The 7,500-nt window shown below is 38.7% G+C and overlaps 1 pseudogene; it reads left to right on the forward strand.

Annotated features, from left to right (window-relative positions):
* The first annotated feature begins 2,112 nt into the window (after positions 1–2,112).
* Positions 2,113–7,500, forward strand: part of LOC138006807 (uncharacterized) — a 19,229-nt pseudogene continuing 13,841 nt past the window's right edge.

The raw sequence follows: 7,500 nt of genomic DNA on the forward strand, positions 1-7,500 counted from the left end.
AAGAGTTGTTTCCAATGAAATCCAAGTGATTTATTGTCCTACCGGGGACATGATTGCAGACATCTTGACAAAAGGACTTGCAAAACTTTCCTTCGAGAAACTGAGAAATTTATTTGGCGTACATGATATCGTGTAATTTTCATTGTTACAAGCTTTAGGATCCTTAGTGGATCATTATTTTACCGTACAGCATAGTTATCAAGTGGGAGTGTTAAGATATGATAATGTATGCTGTACATGTGTTGTTATTGGTTGAGTTCACATTACGTAATAAGTCGCGCCTCGTGTGTGTTAAGTTGTTCTGTTCGGTTCTAGATATGCTACGTGATAGTGTTTATTAAATTGTCCTGAAGATTATCCAGTTTGTAGTGATTTGAACAGATCCTCTTATCAACCACTACGCACAGAAGCACTCATAAACATTGTTTCAAAAACAATATTGTGTCTGGATGTTCGCATCCTGGAATTAATGGTAAATATTGAGAGTGTCGAATCTACAGACTCTCTGGATGCTGATACAGTGTTAGACAAAGCTAAGGGGGTTTCTACAACTGATATTACGGTTCTGTCCTGGTGTACCGGAACACAAGGGAATAACCATTGTTTGTTCATTGTTCGTTCTTTGTGTTAGGAGTTATTGTTTAGCTGCTGTGTATTGTTGGTCTTTTGTTTCAACTCTCGTGCACCGGTACACCAGGACAGAACCAACATTACAGTGAATTCTTTATTCCTTTGCAACCATTACTGTATAATCCAAAACTTTTGAGGAAAAGTAGCCAATGAAGTAACTTATTACGTACTCCATGAGAGGAGGGGTACTAGGGAAAGGGAGGTGTGAATTAGCCCAAAACTAAAAAAAAAACCTAGTCCTTGTTTTATCACAAACAATTCAAAGAATTAATAAGACTTAATAATTTGTCAAACTGCTAATTCCAACCTGCCCAACCTACCCTGAACAAATATTTTGGTCATAAACCTAAGTTCTGTGATAACCACATCGAAAATATTGAGAAAGTGATACATCAGGTGATAAGATAAACCTTTTCTTCGATTTCTTAGCTTTAGATATTGAGAAATCCAAGTAAAATACAAAATTCTAGAGAAATTAATCTAAATCAAAGACCTGACCGTGAAATAAAACAGCAATGTTGTACAATACTATCGCAGAATACCTGACCTTAGACTGGCTAGCTAGAGTCAAGCTACTGAACAATGGAAAATGATCCTGTCGCTATTGAGACTCCATCACTACGACTTGCTGAAAAAACTGGGCACTAGCTAAGAATGGTGACAAAACCACGCACAGCGTTGCTTGACATTGAAATACATGACGGAGATGAGCACCATCTCAAAACAATTTCTAAACCGGTATATATTATTTTGCTGATTCAAAGGCGTAAGATTATTCTGGGAGTAGTTCCAGGTTTCCGATGATGACACGACCATAACCGAAGATTTCCGAAGACACATGAAGTTTCCGGTAGATGGTTACGCTTCTCCAGTGTATCAGAGATTTCGGGGTGAGTAGGAGTCGTCATTCACTCTTTTTACGTGCACTTTTCGTTCCTTGGATTGGTTTGAGTTTGCATGTTTCGGTCAAGTTTGTCAGTTAGGCTGGAATAGGTCACTTAACATGATAATATCAACGTACCAGGGTGAGAAAATTGGTCCTAAGGTGTGAGATTGAACTTTTCAAGCCACAAACGAGAGAACTGGCAGCTATAAACGAGCCTTATTAAAAAAAGACCTAATATATATATATTTTAAACTAATATACACGATTTATCCTTTTTAACAACACTTCCATTGACTATGATCGCCTCTAGAGCGACTTTTGTTGTATCAATCAATGAATCAGCTTACCTTTTTCCTTCTTGAATTTCTTCGTTACCATTTGCTAACGTCATCTTTGTTACAACATGAAACAAAAATACTTCGGAACTACCGGATTCCGAATTATATGATCAGGTTGAACAATATTGAACATTCCAGGAAAAATTTCACGGTTACATGTTTGGGCAGCGCACAAAAGCTCTAAGTAAACACAAAAGTCCAGTCTGTGTCTCCACATTTAATACTCTAGATTATAGATCCCTGAAGGAAAGCTACAGCAAACAATTCACAAAGGTGGTGTAGCACTGGCTGTAAATACTCCATGAAGAGGAAAGAGACAAGTAAGGCATACGTTATTTCGTGTTCATGTTACACTACGCGGGATGCCCATGGCAAACCGCGTTCAGGTCTCGGTAAAGTTCCGTTTTTAGCTCATGGATGACGTTGTTGTGGGTCTGAAGGTCCATCACTTTCCGGGAGAAAACTTTTCGGATCCTTTTTTTTTTGGGGGGGGGGGGGCTCTTTTCAGGTGGATTTGTTGGGTTCCTTACGTACGCGTCTAAACAAACCTTCTTTCGGCGAATTACCATATTTACTCGATTAAGCGCCACATCTGGGACAAAAAAGTTAATAAGCGCCGTACCGCCGATGCGGCGCTTATTCGAGGAATTTCGTATAACCAGGAAAAACACTATAAAGTGTGCCAAAATGACAAAGCAGTTCGCTTTCACCACTGATATTTTCGCTCTTGTTATCATGAAACTCTCGGGTTTTTTTGCTAGATTTTCGATCAGTTTATTATCAGTCCATAGGAAAATTAACAGATAAAAAGTGTACCGTATAATAAGAATATTTGTCTGGTACAATGTTTAAATAAGCGCCGCCCTCGAATAAGCGCCGCACTTGTGGCGCGAAAAATGAAATAAGCGCCGTGGCGCTTATGCGAGGAAATACGGTACTTGCGTTCATTTGCACAGTTCCAACACCGCTTTTTCTACATTCCTTGACCGCTAGCTGGTATTAAAAATGTAATGAAAGTTTGATGTAAGTATTAAATGCAGTTTTTTTAAGCCAGTTTATTTCTAGGCTGTAAGATTACAAAGCAGGCGCTGTATGGCGTGTTCCCGTTCTTTTTGGGCCCGCGGATTTGAAATTTTTTGGGGTTGAATTCCGCAGTTCTGTTCTAAACTGTGGAAAGAATCTTGATGGTTTTTGTAGGCAACTTACGACAGACAAATCGAATTCACTTCATGTAGATTCAACTCCACTATCTCTTCCTTTAATAAAAGTCTCCAATATTGAAAACTATCATTTTTATCAAGTTTCGTTTATCAAGGGGAAAAAAGGTGGAAAAAAAAAACACAGATGTTTTGGAGTTTCGTGGTTTAGTAATGTCTGAAAGAGACCTTACCTGATGTTACGATCAGAATATTTATAATAAGTTTGTTTTATAATTTGATGTCCGGAGTACCACTAACATCTGGACAATTTTGTAAATGGTGTCCTTCGCATTTTTTCATGTCTGCACAGTTTTTCTTGTTGTCAATCATTGGTTAACATACTCGTTTCCTACAGCAAGATGTCAAACCAGATCTATCTTTTATAATAGTTTTCTCCTAATTTTTATTAACTCAACAACGTCAAGCAATAAACAGCAGATGAACTCTGAGCACACAGCGGTCAACAGTTTCGTGCGTAGTTTTCAGTGTTTTTTGGTTGTTCCGGTGGTTTTGGTAAAGCTGTTTCGGTTGGCTTCATTCCGGTTGTTTCGGTGGTTCCGGTGGTTTCGTTTCGACGACTCGGGTTTTAGTACATGCCGTTTTAAAATTAAATGGCGTCCATGGGGAGATGTAACGCAGATTTCGTTCGATCCTTAAACAAAATAGACCTTTATTGAGTTGGAAAATGGAAAGTTAATAAGATAAAGAACACAAGCTGCGAGAATTGAACTTTGAAAGTTAGAAGGGTGCCCCAAGCAGGCAGACGGGATGCCCCGGGAAGGCGGGTTACCCTGTCTAGCATGTGAGCGCCTCAATGCATATTCTAAAGAAACATGTGAGAAGTTGGCTCTCTCAGGGTAGCTCAGCTTGGTTAGCCGGGGCACCCTCCGTCCATGTAAACAGGCCCTTGCCAGGCATGGATCAAGTTTTGGTCTGACAAGCAGATGATCTGTTTGGAAATAAAAATGTTTGGAAAGTCAAGTTAATTGTAGCACAAAGCATAAACAGGTGGATTGAACATCTCTCCTTACAAAGCAAAAGTTGAACTCGTGTGCCTGAATCGCTCAAGAACTTCGTTGACTGTAAAGGGAGACTAATTTCCCGCGGGACTTTCACAAAATACTATGATGTTATCTTGCCTTCAGAACAGTCGGAAATTTTATTACGACCAACTGCAAAAACCTTTATAAAACTAACTTGAAATGAGCCGTCAACCAACTGCAAAAACCCTTATAAAACTAACTTGAAATGAGCCGTCAACGAGTAAGAAATGTAAACTTTTCTGTTATACCGTAGTTTTTAACAAAGTGACCCTGATTGAATATTATTTCAAAAGTCCGTACACAAATTTGCATATTTCCATCGGTTCAAATTACTTACGCTGTTACGTCTGTCAAAGTTAAAGACAACAAAACATTTGGGTGTCTGGTAGAATGTAATTGACATTTTTTCATTAATGAATACGGCGCCTGTCGATCTTCAGGGATACCACACTATAAAATGCTTGAAAACAGTGAAATTTTACCGAAAAGATTAGCGCGTAAACGGTTCTTTATCCAAAAGGTGTGCCTGGAAAAGATGTGTTCCGACAAAACACAAATGAATGTACAGGTTTCTTACCCATAATTTTTTCTACAGAAAAAACGTTTTGTAAACTCAAAGTGTTATAATGTTCCACATCTCTGAGCTGGCTCACTTGTCAGTATGTATACGTAGCAATACATTTAACAGATATTTGCCGTGTGTCTGTTCAGTAATAGATCACAGATGACATCACAGTGCACTCAGTTATTCTTAACACATTTTGACGTCTCTCCCTTGCAATCTACATATATATTACCTTACAGCCATACGGCAACATAGAATCTGGTTGTTTTATATAATAATATATAGATTTGGCCAAGCCTAAAAGCGGAGTTCCCTGGTCATTTATTCTTACTACCTGTACGGTTTGTGAAATGTTTCCGGTTTCTGCTTTAATAATTAAATCATTTTCTTGGCTTTCTTCTAGAGAAAAATTCTAATGACTTCCACGGTAAATTGGCCGTTTTTATGCTAGAGACGTTAAAGTCGTCAAGACGCATTTGACGTCTGAGACGTTAAAGCCGTCTGGTATAAAAACGGGACGCATAAAAGTAGACAAACTAACGGACAAAAACAAGATTTTTCTAAAAAAATGAGTAGGTTCTATTATCGGAAGACAGTGGGCACGAGCAAACTCGGCAGCAAATAAACGTTAATACACAAATATATGAGCAAATAACGTGGCGGAATTGCAGCTTCTCAAATTTATGTCTCGACCTCGCCTGGAAGGACAGATGCAAATAATTTTTTGGGACAGAAATCAGTCTAGGAATCAGCATTTTCTGGCGATGGACGAGGAACTAGATATAGCCTCGGCGCATGGCTTGTTTTTCTTGTCGACCAAGAGAGCAAGGAAGGACGAAGTGCAGATTAACAAAGGACTTAGGGCTAAATGCGTCCAAGTTAGGGCGTCCCGTTTTTATACTAGACGCATTTAACGTCTGAGACGTTAAAGTCGTCTGTTAAGTGCGTCTAAACGATGCACTTAAAACAAGACGTTAAAGTCGTCAGAAGTTAAATGCGTCTGTCTTATTTCTCGTTTTTATACTAGACGTTAAAGTCGTCTTGAGACGACCAATATCGCATAAAAACCAATATCGCATAAATCACGAAGCGATGAGTGCGACATCGGTTTCCCAGTGAAGTTACTTTGCAATTCACCAGTTTGGAAATAATTTTTTCTTGATCCGAATGAGTTTTAATAGAAATCAAGCATTAAGCACAAAAAGGAAAAAACGCTATTTCAGACGGGGGCCCCCAACGTCAATTTTCGGAAAATATCTGTTCGGAAGACAGTTTGAGATCTAGAATTTTCGGAGCATTTGTTGTAAAATTTCTTGCTCGCTTGCCTGTCCTAGGATTTTCGAACTTCTAAAAAATGGTATAATTGCCCATTTTTAACGGATTTTTACCCTAAAAAGGTCACCTAGAATTTTCGGGAGCCATTTTTCTGGCTGAAATTTTCGAAAAGGTAACTTTTGATCCCTATAATTTTCGGATCACTAGACTTTCAGCTAGGGAATCCAAACAGATGAGAAATTCTTAGGGGATAAAAATATGCCAATATCTACCCTTTAAATACTAAAATACGTTTAACGATGCTATGTCTAAGTGGTTTTGAACTATATTCTCGTTGGGTGCCCTTGTTTCAGAGTCAACTGTCAATAGTCAGCGAATAGGAATCATGCTAAAATTATAAGTCATAACAACAACTTTGTCAGTTCAAGGTCAAAGAAGAGTTTTACTGATGTACTTTATTCCACTTTATCTCTGAAAACAAGATCATTCACATTTTGATGTATTTCATTGAAACACGCCAGGTTGGCATGGTACAAGAATCGGCGAATTACGGCAGTGCAACCAAGAAAGGACGAACTTCAAAATCAAACAAACTTCTGAAAACACAAGCTACTCAGATTTTCCCCTAATTTTACGAGAACTGGTTGCGAATACGTGTTTATTACAGAAGGGCAAAATGTTCTTGTCACTGTCGAGGAACAACGAAAATCAATTGGGCAAACGGATAAAAAAGCATTTGTTTGCTCGCATTTCAGAGGAAAACAAACAAACAAACAAACAAATCAACTTTTTCTTTATGTCCAAAAGGGTACAGATAATTGTTATTTCATTCCAGTTGACTAGAAAAATTCGATTTTCATTCATGAAAAAAGGAAGAACCGATTAAACCACCTTTTAAAAATACCCATCCACTTTAAATTACGCATCCGTAACGGTTTAGTGCCAAAGGAAAGAATTTGTGTGCTAAGTATGAGCTATTACTTGTATTCTGTTTTGTCGTTGTCGTTCTCTTTCGCTCAGTCCTTTCGTTTCTGTTCTAGATATAGGTCCTCCAGGCATCATGTAACCTTATCAGAGGTTCTAAAGATATGCCAAAAATTGCAATACAGAGAAAAAAGCGGCTCTAAGCAAATTAAAAATAAAGAACTTTCATTGATATATAGTATGGCCGTGTAGCCGCACCGAGCCACAGAAAGCGCGGGAAAAATGAAGCCTTGCTTTTGTTCAGATGAGTTCACCTAGGCTGAGCCATCGAAAACCAGTACCTGGTCAGTGGCCAACTTCAAAAAACAGCTGACCTCGGTGAGCTTAAGCTTGAGCCCGTGATATGGTCATGTGATACTTGGTCAGCGGATACCTTGCTCTGACAGGTGTCAATTAATCAAAAGATTGATGTCCAATATCAAAGATGTATGCTGTAAACTAGCACAATACTGGTTACATTGGCGTACATGGAGGGTGGACGGACGGACGTACGGACGGTCATGACGTCATGGCTATAAAACCAAATTTTCTCGCATTGATGGGTTACCATATTTTCTTAACAATGGTGCTCCGCGCACGT

Source organism: Montipora foliosa, chromosome 6, assembly GCF_036669935.1.
Source record: "Montipora foliosa isolate CH-2021 chromosome 6, ASM3666993v2, whole genome shotgun sequence".
Taxonomy (NCBI): Eukaryota; Metazoa; Cnidaria; class Anthozoa; order Scleractinia; family Acroporidae; genus Montipora; species Montipora foliosa.